The 15489-nt window shown below is 35.1% G+C and overlaps 1 pseudogene; it reads left to right on the plus strand.

The window, feature by feature from the left end:
- Positions 1 to 9101: 9101 nt before the first annotated feature.
- LOC147513919 (mRNA-decapping enzyme-like protein) lies at positions 9102 to 11919 on the plus strand (annotated as a pseudogene).
- The last annotated feature ends 3570 nt before the right edge of the window (positions 11920 to 15489 follow it).

Here is a 15489-nt window from a genome sequence, read left to right on the forward strand (position 1 = left end):
AGCGTGGGCTTGTTTATAGTTGGGCTCTGAGCGTGGGCTTGTTTATAGTTAAGCTCGAAAGCATGGGCTCGGCGTGGGCTTGTTTATAGTTAAGCTCGAGCATGGGCGGCGTGGGCTTGTTTATAGTTGGGCTCGAGCATGGGCTCGGCGTGGGCTTGTTTATAGTTGGGCTCGGCGTGGGCTTGTTTATAGTTGGGCTCTGGCGTGGGCTTGTTTATAGTTAAGCTCGAGCATAGGCTCGGCGTGGGCTTGTTTATAGTTAAGCTCGAGCATGGGGCTCGGCGTGGGCTTGTTTATAGTTGGGCTCTGAGCATGGGCTCTGAGCGTGGGCTTGTTTATAGTTGGGCTCTGAGCGTGGGCTTGTTTATAGTTGGGCTTATATTGGGCCACATTTGTGGGGGCCGGAACAGTAACGTCAATAATTAAAAACAAAGGATGAGAAATCTTGAGGACTACACCAAAGAGTTCTGGAATGACACTCTAGGACTCACTTATGTGTGTTGTACTTGCGAGGGTTTCTTCTGTGATCATGAGAAAGCGTAAACTCATCTTTAGGAAGGATCATCTAAAGATAGTGAAGCAATTCATGGACAAGAAGCAATTCACACCTATTTTATTTACGTGAGCGAATTGGTGAGCATGAGAAGTTTTATAGGGATTAGATTCAGGATTTGATCATGAACTAATAACATAATGGTTAGAACTTAGAAGCAGCATCCAGCTAGGGCATTGAGGTAAAGAAGATGAAATCGGTTACTCTTTGGGACATTGAACGATTGGAAATCATTTTATAGCCGTCAAGAGACTCGTGAGTACTACTATACATCATTTCATCTCTTCATTGATTGTTTCTTTGATATGTATTCAAAATTATCCAGGTAAGTTGGTAGGTAGGCGACGACGTAATTCAGGTAATTGAGGTTTTAGACTTCCTTCCATCCTTTGTAACTCCAAATATATTTGCACCTTCATCCCCCACGTTAACAAACACTCGGGATGACAGATTGGCACCAGGGTATGAGGATATAATCTTTCAATTCAGTCCAGTTCAAGTGTAAGTTCTGATTCCAACTTGCTTTCAAAGAAAAGGGAAAGACCGTTAACTAATACCCAAGTGCCCATAAAGATAGAGAGAGACTGGGATTGAAGGCGAACATCTTTAGCAAGTAATTAAGATCAGAAAATGCAGAATACACTCTTGTTAGCAATTCGCCGAATTATTCGCGAATCGAATTTTTAAAGGGTAAAACGTATAATACTTTCGAATGTTTGAAAAATTCGCAATAATTTGCGATTTTTTGTTTTGAAACGAATAATACTGACTAAAAAATTCTATTCCAAAAAAATAAAATAAATAAAAATTCGGTTGCGTTTTTGTTATTTTTTATGTACTTTATGTCCTCACTCTTATTTTAAGTCTCTCACTCTTACATTGTTAGTGATAAATTAATCCAAAAGTCTTGCTTTTATATTTTTTGGGCAATATTTAAATTGTCGTGTCATGGTGTGTGTGTATTTTGAAATTTGAACATTAATTTCAACCCAAGAAAAAATAAATGAAGGTACCTATATGGACCATTCAATTGGTTTCAATGTTTTTGTAGCTAAATTGTTTAGATATGTTTGTTATGTTGTAAAGAATGGCAACTATTATTAATATTTACTAACATAATGTCACAAATTTTTTACTTCCGAATTTTTGTAACTAAACGTTTAAAACGCGTATTAATTAAACACCGCATAATTGCCGTATTGCGAATTTTTGACCGAATATTTGACCGTACCATTTTTTTTGAATCAGCGAATAATTCTCGAATTATTCCCGTACCGAATTTTTGTCGTATCCCGAATTGCTAACAAGAGAATATACTCACCCAAACATTTAATTATCAATGAAATGAAAGGACCTTTCAATAAGTAGCAGAAGTTGAACAAATATCAAAATAAAGTTACCTGCAATTAGTCGTAAGGGGAGTTTAGAGAGTTCACTGACGACGACAGAATCAACCTTTCCAATTTAAGCTCGTGGACCTTGTAACCTTCAAAATCGTGTGAGAACACTTTGACTTTGGAGTTTCACAAAATCAGAAGTGGTTGAGAGATTAATTCCAACATCCTCACATGGCGCGTCATTCATCTCATACTCAATTGTCTATAAATTAGGAACACACTACACATAATCTTTTCAATTCTCATCCTTTGAAGTGCCAAAACTTGTCTTTCAACGTTTCAAGAAAAATATGTCTCATTTAAAAGCCTTTTTTGTTATGGGATTTTTCCTAGCTGTTGTTCTTCTGTTTACTTCTGAAGTAGCAGCAGCTGAGACTCAAAGTGCTCAAGTAGGTGGTGGATATAAGTCATATAACAGTGTCACCGTCACCGTCGCCACTGCTATCTCGGCCCCGAGGCCAGCTCCAAGCAAAGATTGTTATGATTACAGCCACACGACCGATCCATGTATTACATTACTTTCAAGAATTTTGAAGACCATCATCTCAGCCTTTTTACTACTTGGCTAATATGATCTGTTGCTACTTGCTAGTCTTGCTATTATCTATACATAGTCAGCATTACGAGTTTACATCATTCACAGTCTAGTACTCTAGTTATTACTATTTAGTAATTGTAATAATTTCAGGTCGTTTGTAACTACATATTATTTTATACATGAAAGAACTACTGTTACTGGGTGTAGAAATTAAATAGTAGTTTATGCATTTCTACATGAATTTTCAATGAAATCTTGAATGAAAAACTAAGACAATGAAATGGAATTAGTCAATATCTATTCCTTGCCAATTCAGAGATCAGAGATGGGTCCAACAGCTTTAATTTGTTGTTTTCTTTGTAAGTTTGTTCGGCCCGGACTAGACCCGGACTAGACGAAACCAACCTCAAGTTATGGAAAACATGATCGATGTCTACTCTTGTTAGCAATTCGGAATACGGGAATTATTTGGTACGGGAATAATTCGATTTTTATTCGTTTACATGTTAGAAACATTCGGTCAACAATTCGATAAAAAATTCGCAATACGTTAATAATACGTAGTATGTTTTATATGAGTATTAAACGTTTTGAAATAAAAATTCAGATTTCAAAAATTCGGTAAGAGAAAATTATAATATATATTTGTCAATATAATTAAAATATTCCACTAATTTTATTCAACTTATTATAATTTTACTCTAACTATATATTATAATGTTCTACTTATAATTTTACTTATAACTATATATTATAATTATAGTAAAATGTTCTACTTATACTTATGATGTTCTACTTATAACTATATATTACAAACATATAATGTTCTATTTATTATAATGTTCCACTAATTTTACTCTAGTATAATTTTATAATATATATTTGTCAATATTTTTTTATCTTCTATATTTACATCTCTTTTAGAATGTAGATTTATAAATTATATAGGAAAATAAGAATTAGAAGCAACACATTCATGTCACTATATATTATAATTATAGTAAAATGTTCTACTTATGATGTTCTACTTATAACTATATATTACAAACATATAATGTTCTATTTATTATAATGTTCCACTAATTTTACTCTAGTATAATTTTATAATATATATTTGTCAATATTTTTTTATCTTTTATATTTACATCTCTTTTAGAATGTAGATTTATAAATTATATAGGAAAATAAGAATTAGAAGCAACGCATTCATGTCATTATGTTAGTTTACTCGATCATTTGATTTGCAAAAAGAAAAAAGAATGTCTTTCATAGATATACAAAAGCTTTTAAGTCATGGTCAATCTCATATCTCTTTTCCCTCTATTTTTTGTTTCTTATTTATGTTTTTTCATGCTACTCATCCTTACAAGAATTTGTTTTTTAATTTTTTTTTATATGAAGTATTTTTGAAATAAATTTTTGAATAATTTGGTAATTCGTGTTTTATACGTTTATAATGAAAAAAAACGTGAATTATTTCGAATCATTAAAAGGTTCGGAAGTATTAAACGTTTATGCCTTCAAAACTTCGCTTCGTGAATTATACGTGAATTATTTGGAGTATTACTAACAAGGCTATATACTATAGAGCATAGCTAGTAAATTCATGGAAGGTGAAAATTCGGTACGGAAACTATTCGTCAAAAATCCGAAAATTTAGATTCTAATTCGTTTAAAAATTCGGCCAAAAAAAACGAAAATAATGCCAAACATATAATTCGTGTTTTATACGAAAAAATTCGGTCATATTTTATTGCATTATCAGTTTAGAAGGTAATATTTTATCCAAATTTTAGTATGTTTTTTTCATTTAAAAAATACGGACCTTATTATTCGGCAATTATAAGCATGGATCATAGAATTCTAGTATTAATCCTTAGGTTTGAAACGTTCGCCTTATTATTCGTATTATACGGAAAAACGTATAAAACGAGTATAAAACGGAGTATTACTAGCTATGCTATAGAGAACTAGGCTGCTGGGTTGGGACGGGTCGGATGGCTGAAGCCATGTGCTTTTAATATTAAGAAAAGGTCAGTCCAAAACACTATTCTTCTTTCTCCAGCTATAAAACATTTTTCGCATGGATTGTGGATTTGTGGTACCACGGTAGCACCTATGTTGCTTACTGCTCATTACAGAATCAGGCGGTTTGGCAATTATTTTTGAGAAATTAGAATTGTGGACCACGCACTTCGCTATCAACCTTCGACGCTGTCTTGATCTCGTGTGAGTTTGTCTATTTCAATTTTCAACCACTGGAGTTCACTTGACACTTCCCTTTATGCCATTTTGGTTATTTCATTCGCTGATGGAAAGAAACCAATTAATCGAATTTGTCATTTCTTTGCTATACTTTTTATTCAGCAACTAGCCAATTAGCCCGCCTGAGGCTGGGCTGCTACATTGATAGTTCACAATGAATTGTTTTAACTCTATCATATTGTCTATAACACAATCACTTCACCATATATGCTCATGCCCACATGTAATGCAATCTGGAACAAAATATTATCCAAGTTTGAAAACTATACTTTGGTGAGGGCAATTCAAGATCAAAAGCTATATAGAAGTACTAAAATTTAAGACTAAGATTTCAAATAACATTATAGAATGCTTTAATAGAAGTTTCCACTGCTACATTACAACATGTTGGATCAGTTATAAACCTGCAAAGATCAAATCTGCCCCACAATGGAAATACTAAATGAAGCAAGACCTCCACTATTCCACTGAATATCCAAAATAAAAATTACAAAACTCACACGGAAACATTGTTGAAAGAACTAACAAATGTTAACAATTGAACTGCTATATTTTCTTGTTGATCCCTATAACATATGTTAAACTTCCTTGAAACCACCCGTTCAAGCAATTTACACTCCTAATAAGTTTCCAAAACCATTTCTCCTTATAGATCATCTGCCACTTCAACCGCATTTGACCCATATCTCTGCAATGGAATTAGTAGGATTGTCAAAGTTTTGCCAAGGTCCTCAACTTTCCAAATGCATCTCTCATCCCAATACTTGAATGGTCCGGAACAACCCGTTAGCAATTCACACTCTTAATAAGTTTTCAAAACCAATTCTCCTTATAGAGAACTTGTGCCACTTCAAGCGTATGGCTTATATCTCGCAATGGAATTAGTAGGATTGCCAAAGTTTTGCCTAAGTCCTACACTTCCCAAATGCATCTCTCATCCCATGTTGAAATTTAAGCACTCTGGTACTGTGATTTTTGTTCAATTTTCTTGAATTCAAACAAAGACCGTTGGATCCGCATCAATTGGCCTGACCTTGGTCTCCCTCAATGTAGTCTTCAACCTCTTCCTTGATGTATATCATGTATTGGTCCTTCCATGTATGCCCTGTTCTCCATCTCTTTTGCAAAAGAGATACCATACCCACCTTTCACAATCTGCATATAATTTATAATTTAGATGGTCAACACATGGGTATGTCAAAATATAGTCAAAATTGAAATTTGGATCCCATTTATGTTTTTTGGAGGTGGACTCCGGAATCTTTATGACTGGTATATTGTAGAGCATCTAGACATATTAAGCACGTACTCTTATTTCAATTTTCGATAAAATCGATTATCTTAAATTTAAACATACAATTACACAATGTCGTTGTTTTCTCCCATCATCTTCTTCAAATAAAAAAAAATCATGGCCATAATTGGACCACAACCCTCACTTAGATTCATTAAAAGATAAGATCCCAAGTTTCTAATTTGATGAAAATAGACACATTGATCGGTATAGGCACTTAGCCACAAATCTAAGTGTTCGTCCCCAAAGCGATCGATGATTAACATCAGATGCAATTTAAATACTACAATTACACCACAAAGTTGCACCCACGCACTGTTCTATTTATGGGTGTCCATATTGGCAGTAAATCTCCATCTCTGGGGCGTCAGGTAACCTGTAGTCATATACAATTCCTTATGAAATGAGGTAGCTAGAGTAGAATTAATGACAACGAATTCCAGATACCTAATAGAGTGAACGCTTAGGATGGCATAAGTATCTACACATTTCACCTTATTATTTGGTTCGGTTTTCTCTAACCCTAGCAAGTCAAACTTTAGACGACTAACATCATTAGATTGAGATAATTCCTAATGAAGAATAAATCCTTAGTAAAAGTACCTTACAATTTTAATTTTAAGGTTGGAATTCCATTGACGGTAGGGCTTCGAGGAGAGATAGCTCCATGCATGTACTGGTACCTCGCTTATGACTACATTCCTTTTCCACTTCTTCTATAACAAAATTTTAAACAAAATGCAGTGGGAATTGGGAACTTATTGATTAGATCTCCGAGCAAAGCCTAAATTCACATACTTAATTCAGTGATGCTTGATGACCGCTTATACAGTTATACTTCCAAAGAATGTGGCAATTGAATAGCATTGATGTCGATCAGATGGGTGTTCGTTATGTTCCTAGAGATGACATGCTTGCATTAGTGAAGATCAACACAGTGAAATTATGGGGCAAATCTCCCCATGGGACTATGTAAGTGTTTTAATGTTAATGCATATGATTAAAGGCAGTGATTAAACATAAGATGCACAATGAATTCCATGTTTAACTAATTTTAAAGATCATATTTTTCAAAACAAATTATTGAAAAATATAAGCATGTACAAATAACAATATGAATATGCAAATAGTAACATCGAAGGGATTGTAGCAAACCTTCAATTGGAGATCAGCCCTGGTTTAGATAATTAGCAAATACTTCGATTGATTCGTCAATGAACTCGGCTCTAGTCTCAGGCACAAAGTTTTCTTTGGAATCCTAAAATATTCACAAAGAATGTTAGTATTGCATACTAACATGTAACTAAAATACTAACAGGACCCACTTGTTAGTATAATATTACTTACAAAATATGAAACAGAAAAAAGTAATATGTGAAATGCAAACAATTAAGATGCAGGTTTAAGAATAGTTGATAATGGGATTTCTCCTTGGGTCCTTTGAATTTTGAATATTTAAGGATCTGCTTCAATCAATGTGCTCCAATAGTGCATTGCCCACAAACACATCTAACATTAACCCTTTGAATGCTCATGTTTAATGCTTTTTGACATTCCCATCCCCAAATCCCCAATCAAGCAATGCATCAATCTCAAAGCAAAAAAGCAAAAATCATGATAAGTACACTTAAAGGCACCTTCAGATTTAATTACAAATTAATTTAATGTATCTTACATGCTAACTAATGACCTCTTAAAGTACATTTGAGTTCTTATTAACTGGAATAGAAAACCTAACAGAGGTCACTTAATTTAACTCATATCATTAACTTATCCAGCAAGTCTCAAGACAGAGCTAGTGGGAAGATGATCATATATAGCCATATAACAAAACTTAATGATGCCAACATTACAAAATTATATATATCTAGTAGCTTTTAGAATCAATTTCCATATAAGTATGCCTCGGATAATCCAACGCATCAGTAGCTTATTTATATGCCTGGCCACACTTCTTTGAGTAAGTGTGACACTTAAAGAACGAATATCAAACTACAAAACTTCTAAAAAAGCTTAAGTACAAAGTCTAGGCTCTAGCGAAAATCTGTAGTCAATGCCTACAGAAAACTGAAGTCCTTATAATAAATCAAATAATGCTACATGCTAAAATGTTAACCTTTACGCATATCATATAAGAAAGATCTGGCTTGATCGAAACTGTTCAACGGTGCTTATTCTTATTCTTCAAAATCTTGAGTGACCAATGTTCCAATATACAGAAAATTACTCAGGAGATTTATATATCATATGGAGTGTCCTTCGTTTCTATGTGTACCCATTACTAAACCATGTTGCTCATAATTATGGAGATTTAGATTGTTTGTAAGCCATTACAAAACCATTTGAGATGCGACCCGGTGAATGTTGCTTCTTCCATGGCATCCATAACCCAAAAGGGTGAACTTTCAATGTATTAAATTTTAACAAAAGAGATCACATAACCTCAATCCATTTTTTCACCTTATCAATTGCAAAGAGAAAGTATCATGAAGCATAGAAAAAACATTGTCCAAAAGTAAATATTTTGTATCATTGGAGTTTTATTTTGTAAAATCCAACCGCCCTAAAATGACTCTAATTCAAGTGAGTGATTATAACATACAATACTCTAGTTGAATTCTTTTTCAGTTCATCACTCGGCGCCTAACTCACCATACACAAACTTTCAATGCAACTCAGATTTGGAGATTTAATATAAGCTTTCATAAGACATTTGAACGTTTTGTCGATCACTTAGTTCGATGCGAAGCTATTAAATAATCCTACTAGTATCGCTTTTATCATCTATCGTCTTACAAAGAAGTTTTACTTTTATCGAAGCTATCTCCCAAAACACAAGTATAATCCATATTGTAGCAAGTTGATTTAGACTACATATAATTTCAAAAGAATTAGCTTATTTAATTTAGAGACATAATGTACTGATACAAAGGGTATGCAATTTAATCATACACTTCTTATGCACCTCTATCAAAAAAAAATTATATGTGTGGTTGGAAAACACACCTTGCCCTCTAGGCTCTTCTTCATCCTCTGAAGAACTCTCTGAAAAAAATGGTCTTCCAATGGTTTCCCAAGTGAGTGCCCAACCTGCTAGCCCTCTTGTAATAACCAAACCCCACGGAAGAGATGAATGCTTTAAATTTTAGTAAATGTCCGGTTCATCACTTAACTTCCTAGAGTATGGAATTTAAAGGCTAGTGAATCCAACACCAAGTTAACCTAAAATTCATTATCTTCACAAAAAATAAATGACTCAATCATGTATCGAAATTGAGGAATGACAAGAGTAACCAAAATTCAAAGATTGTTCAAGCAAGTTCAAGCAAATGGGTTATAAAAAATCGCTTATTGTATGCTCAAGAAAGAAAACGATGGAATTTTGAGCAACAACAATGGTACTCAAATTAATCAATCATCACGTAAATTGAGCAACAACAATGGTACCCAAATCTCTGTCAATAGAAACAAAATCAGACCTTTCTTCTTTTTCTGGCATTTTTCAGATTATTATATTCTTCTTCTTCAGAGAGATTTTGAGAGAGAGAGATTTGAAATATGTTAATCAACAAATAAGTAACTTAGTTTTGTGGAATGTCAAGAAGTAATGCTGAACAAAGATGAGATGAAGTTTTTGGGGGGAAAATCGGGACTTTTGTTTTGTTTTCTGTTTTTGTTTTTTGATTGGTTTTAATAGGATGAGAACGGCGAACAATTGAAATTAGGAAAAGAGGACGTAGATTTCCCTAACTGATATTTTTGTTCACATTAACAATTAGTTCTCCTTCAGTTGATTTTTTTTTCCTAATATCATTTACCATTTATTCTTCTTTGATACTTAGTGAGTTTGACGAATTAGAGGTTGTCCCAACTATGGCTGTGATGGAGGGCCCGCTGGAACCAACATCGTCAACGTCCTCTGCCATTGCAAATGTTCCCGATGATTCTCCCTTTGTGAATTTCTTCAGAGTATGTGCTTTATGCCTCTAACTTGCAACCTTCACACTTTGAATACATGATATTCTTGGTTATTATTATGAGCGTATTTCTAAATGGCCTGTTATGGCACCGCAGCTCTTCCTGGCAATTGATAATATGTTTTGAAATGTTGGTAACTTGGTATTCCACTATTTTCCCTCCATGTGTTTTACTTAACTGAGGCTTTGCGAGTCCCGACCATTGATCCAAAACTCACTATGTGCCATTACCTCTCGAGAAGCACTCGTCATAAGACTCATATATAGAGAAAATCTAGGCCTAATGATCCAAGACTCTTATCTCGCATCTACCTAATAAGAATCATGTTAGGGTCATAAATATACCCTCCTTTATTATTTGATTTATTTCTGGTGAGAAGTAGCCTTAGGGGAATTTTTGGGAGTACGCAATAATTAGCAATACACAATCAACCCAATATAACACTTAAATATGGGGTGTAGAAGGCTGGAATCTGTTTGTAATGTCATGGTGTTTTTTCTACAGGCGTCTATGAATATCGGGAATACTTCAAATGCAGTGATTCCAGGACAACACCAGCATCCTCCAGCAGCGGTTCCTCTGCCTTCCCATTCCCCTAGTGTTCTACCATCCCGTGTCATCCCACCAAAGTCCATCTCCTCTTCCAGTTTCTTCTACTCCTAGAATGCCCCTTCTTGATATTCTTGTAAAGCCGTCTTCTTTTTTTGCACCTCCTCCATCCTCACCGGCATTGATGGTAGCACAAACATCATCCTCGATGACACCTTCTATTCCAAGTGCGGCTCCTATGCATCCACCTATGAATCTTCAACGGTGCTCCAATGCTGCAACTTTTTCCACTACCCACTCCATCTCCATCACTCACCCCTGCCCCTACCCCGAATTATGGACTTGTTATAAGCAAAGATAAAGTTCGAGAGGCAGTTATGAGGGTTCTTCAGGTTTGTCTTCAGTCAGTGTGCTCTTGTACATTCGCTGGTTGAAGTGATGTGGCACTAATTGATTTCATTTACTGAGTAGATTTATGTATTTGTGTTCTTACAGAAAGATGAATTCATTGACATGTTCTACCAGGAGTTACTGAATGCCCCATTATTCATGACTACAAAAGTTTCAATCTCAGTTTTCTGTTTTTGTAGTTCTGGTGGAATTATTATACCTAGGAATAAATGTGATAGTTATATATTATCTCGAAATCTAACCAACCTACTCTTCTTTGGCTTAGCTGGATTTATACTTATCGGGATCATTTGACGAAATTCCGAATCTTTCCTACTTTTCTTCACTATTCATGCCTTTCGGTCAGCTAACACTATTGTTTTAAATTCTACTTTTTGGATGAAATTAGTGGATTATTATATTATTATTGTTTTTGAGGAGGCTTTTAAGAAGAGCAAAGAACAAATGTCTGCCAGGTGGACAACTGTACAAGACTGGGACATAGTATGAACTAAAAACGGGTTTTTTGGGTAACAACAAAGCAATACCGTTCAAATGAATCCAAACACTTGATTTAATAAGTATGACCACTAACTACTTCAGAGGTCAGACAATGCAAAGTGCCACAAAGCAAAAGCATGACTAGTTATGCATTAAACAACTGGGGGTATATATATAGGGTGATGAAGCCAAGTAATGTTGTGAAAAAACAAAATCAAACTCTACAGCGATCAGGAGGTACAAAGCCAGAACTGCTGAAGAAGTAGAAATGGTGGTGGCAAAGATTGCTGTAATTTTGGCTATTTCATCTGGATGGAAAGAAATCAGATTTGAAGAGGATTGCTCAGAAATAATCAGAGCTTTGTCTGGCCATACATGTTTATGGGCCTTGGAGAGTTTGAGAACTTTAGTAAATAATCCTTTGTTGTCTTTCAATTCTAGTAGTTTTAATTGAGTCAGTAGGGAATTAAATGAGGATGCTCATAAGTTGGCAAGATGGCTCACCATCAACTAAATATGAATAATCTTCCGAAGTGTATCCTGGAATAGAATCTGGTACCTATGGTTTTATAAATTAAGTAATATATGGGAGATGTTTATCGAGAAAAAAAAAAAAAAAAACTCAAACTCTGCAGTATGTTGCATTAGTGTTAATCTTGCCAAACAGGTAATAGATAGTGGCAAAGTGCGGTCCACTTAATGGTATATATTAGGGAGACTGTAGGGAGCAGTGACGTATGGTTTGCACCAACAAAACCCCTGTTTCCTAGGGATTTGCATGATGCATTTGCACTTCCAATTCATACAGATCTAATATCCAACCATTGCGATGCGATATGAACATTGTAAGCAAAAAAATGAATGTTAAAGAAAACATGTCACCAACCAATCACCCTTCAAATTAAAAATCTGGCTATTCCAAGTTTCCAACTTAAGCTCACTTGTCTGTAGCATGCCATAGGAATACATCTAAAGTACATAACATACTTTAAAATTTGATAATCCACCCAAGAATTGACTCATTAACAGCTCAAACAACATTGACAATCATTATGTTCGAGAACCCTAACATCTGAAGTAATTAAGTAAATCAAAATGTTGTAAAACCAGAACCTTAGGAAAAAAAAAAAATGGGAAGGGATGGAATGTAAGAAAAACTTCTTCCCACGTTCTCTTCAAACCATTAAATCATTTGAGAAGGGATAAGGTGGATAATCCAGCTTTGGCTTGGATCTCTAACTCTACCATTCTTTTGTGGATAAGGTTTTGGCCATTGTTAGGATCTTATTTGTCCCAATTCGGCCCGTTGCCTTTTGCCTCACGCTCGGACAAAGTGGGCTCAATACAAAAGCGAACCACCGGTAACAACCGAAGCCCTCTCAACCACCAATAACAACAATCAAACTTTTACACGATTTGTGTACTTTCAATACTTGGAGCAGGTAAACATGAATGGTTATAAATTTTAGACATTGGAAACTCAATGGGAAGTAACATTAGAGAAAACACACTAAGCTTTCATAGGATTAGTATAACACCCGGCTTTTTCTTTTGTTTTCCTAGTATAATAATAATAATAATAATAATAATAATAATAATAATGAAAATAGATAAAACATATATATGATAACTATCACTTAGGGATAAAAGTCCCGTAAATAAGTAGATAAGTTTCAACCCTTGTTTTAGGTGAGGTTTGAAAAACTAAAAAAGGGGATTCTCATTAGAGTTTTTAGGGGAAAACAAACGGAGGGTTTTAGAAAAAAAAAAAAATGGAGTTTTTTACCGAAAGAAGAAAAAGGAAGAGTTTTTACGTTAGCTAGCCGATAATCGAGCGCTTCTGGTGAGTAGATATATTATGTTTTGATAAAGTTCTCGTTGTTTCTTGTAGATTGCATGAGGATGGAATCAATATGATTTTTACTATTTATATACTGTTGTATGAGTCTGATTATACTGTATACTGTGTAGTGTTAACTACGTATACAACTTTGAATAACCGTCTGTTCCGGAAAACTTAAAACGAGGGTATTAAATCGATGAACGCTGCTGAAAAAAAAACAGTGGTCGACTTATGTATTGGCTATGCGCTTTCGCCAAAAGCCAAAAGAACCAACTCACACTATTTTGTTTTGTGTGAATGTGATTGTTTATGTTTACTGTAAATGTTCTGGTGGAACTAGATAAGTATCTATGCGTCTAATTGAGTGTATTGACGGCGGTTGATGGTTGTTGGTGTCGTGAGATGGAGCTTTTGCAGAGCAGTAATGGCGTCCAGAGTTTTGGTGTTGTTTGAATTATTGTTTTGCTTGAATATTGTTGTTGTGATTGTTGTTGTTTTGATTGACGGAGGATTAGTTGTAGTGGAGTGCTGGAAATTGGGTGTTGTTGGAGCTTAAATGGTCGTTAATTAATGGCCGAACGCCATTGGTGAAATGAGGAGGGTTTGGGTTTTGAGTATACCCTAAAGCTTTGGTTGTCGATGGGGATCAAAACCCAACGGGTTTGGTGGTGATTGTGAAATCGGACAAGAGGGCGGATTGAAGCCTTGAATCCGGCGTTAATGGCGGGCTTAATCGAGATCTAGTTTGGATTAGGATAATTGACCTAATGATTTGTGGATTTTGCTTTCATTAAATGTTGTTGGTTTTTGATGGGGAGTATTTTTGGTTAGGTTTGGAAGATGGTGGTGGTCGGAAACCGAACTGGTGTGGTGGAGGGGATGACTGCGATTTGGATCCAGTGCTCCCCATCTCACCAGTGCAACTCTATTTTGGTTGGGCCTTGGGCCGAAATCTATTTGGTTTGGGCCGGTTTCAGTTTTGGACTTTAGGCCAAGTTTTTAGTTTTTAGTTCATTTTGGTTCTATTTTGTTGGGGCAGTTCTAATTTTGTTTACATGGGCCGGTTTTCTTTTATTGTGTGGGCTGGTTTTATAAATCCAAGTGGGTCAAGTTATAATTTATGAACAGTAAGTTTAGATTGGGCTTGGGCCGACTCAGGCAAGTGGGCTTGAGTGATTTTTTTGGGTATTCACTCATGGGTTTAAGTTTAGATTGGGCTTGGGAAAGGCCAAGGGTTTTGGGCCTTAGTCTTTGGGTTTTTGGTTAGATTGGCTTTGACCAGAGTTGACTTTGACCATAGTTGACTTTGACTGTTGACCAGGGTTGACTTTGACCAGTTGACCTAGTTTGCCTTTTAACTCGGATTATGCTTTGGTCTATTAGGAGAGGTCTAGTGCTATAAGCGTGCTTGGCTTTAAGCTAAGACCTTTTTATATATACGTGTGCTAACTACTATGTGATATTTCAGTTTTATATACGACGCTATGACACTTAGACATTGATATTAATAACACGTAAACCAAAAATATAAGAAGCAAGAAACTCCTTCGTTTTCTGAAACAATATACTTATGACTGAAGATGTCATGTGATAGGTGGGCATTTATTGAATGTGCCATAAATGGCCCGTTAGCATTATAATTGGGTATTCATTGACTGTGCCATGAATGACCCGGGTATTCATTGAATGTGCCATGAATGACTAGATTGTTTGGACTGCCCTAGAGAGGAACTAAGGTATTCGCCTTGCGGGTTAGTTGTATTTCTTGAATGTGGCGGGAATGACCTAAGGTACATGGGTACTAAAGGGTAGGTGTATAAGAAAAGAAATTGATTAATTGATAAGAGAAATTGATTTGATTATGCGAGTGTGTTTGGGCTTACTTTTGAATACCTATAGGATATCTATATATGTTATATAGAAGTTCTAACTTTCTTTTGCAGGAGGGTAGGACTTAATAACATTTTGTGCAGGGATGCGGTCCTACCCTTATACAGCAGTGGATATCGGTAAGTTTTAATTCAATGACTTAGTTATTAAAACAAGTTATTATAATGAGTTAATAAAATGGAAGTCTTGCTTGGGAAGAAACCATGCCGATTGAAATGACGGAACTACCTATCTTCCAAACTGAGAATGATTAAGTTAGGATATATTTAAAGTGATAGTTTGATAAGTAAA

This window comes from Coptis chinensis, chromosome 3 (genome assembly GCF_015680905.1).
Source record: "Coptis chinensis isolate HL-2020 chromosome 3, ASM1568090v1, whole genome shotgun sequence".
Taxonomy (NCBI): domain Eukaryota; kingdom Viridiplantae; phylum Streptophyta; class Magnoliopsida; order Ranunculales; family Ranunculaceae; genus Coptis; species Coptis chinensis.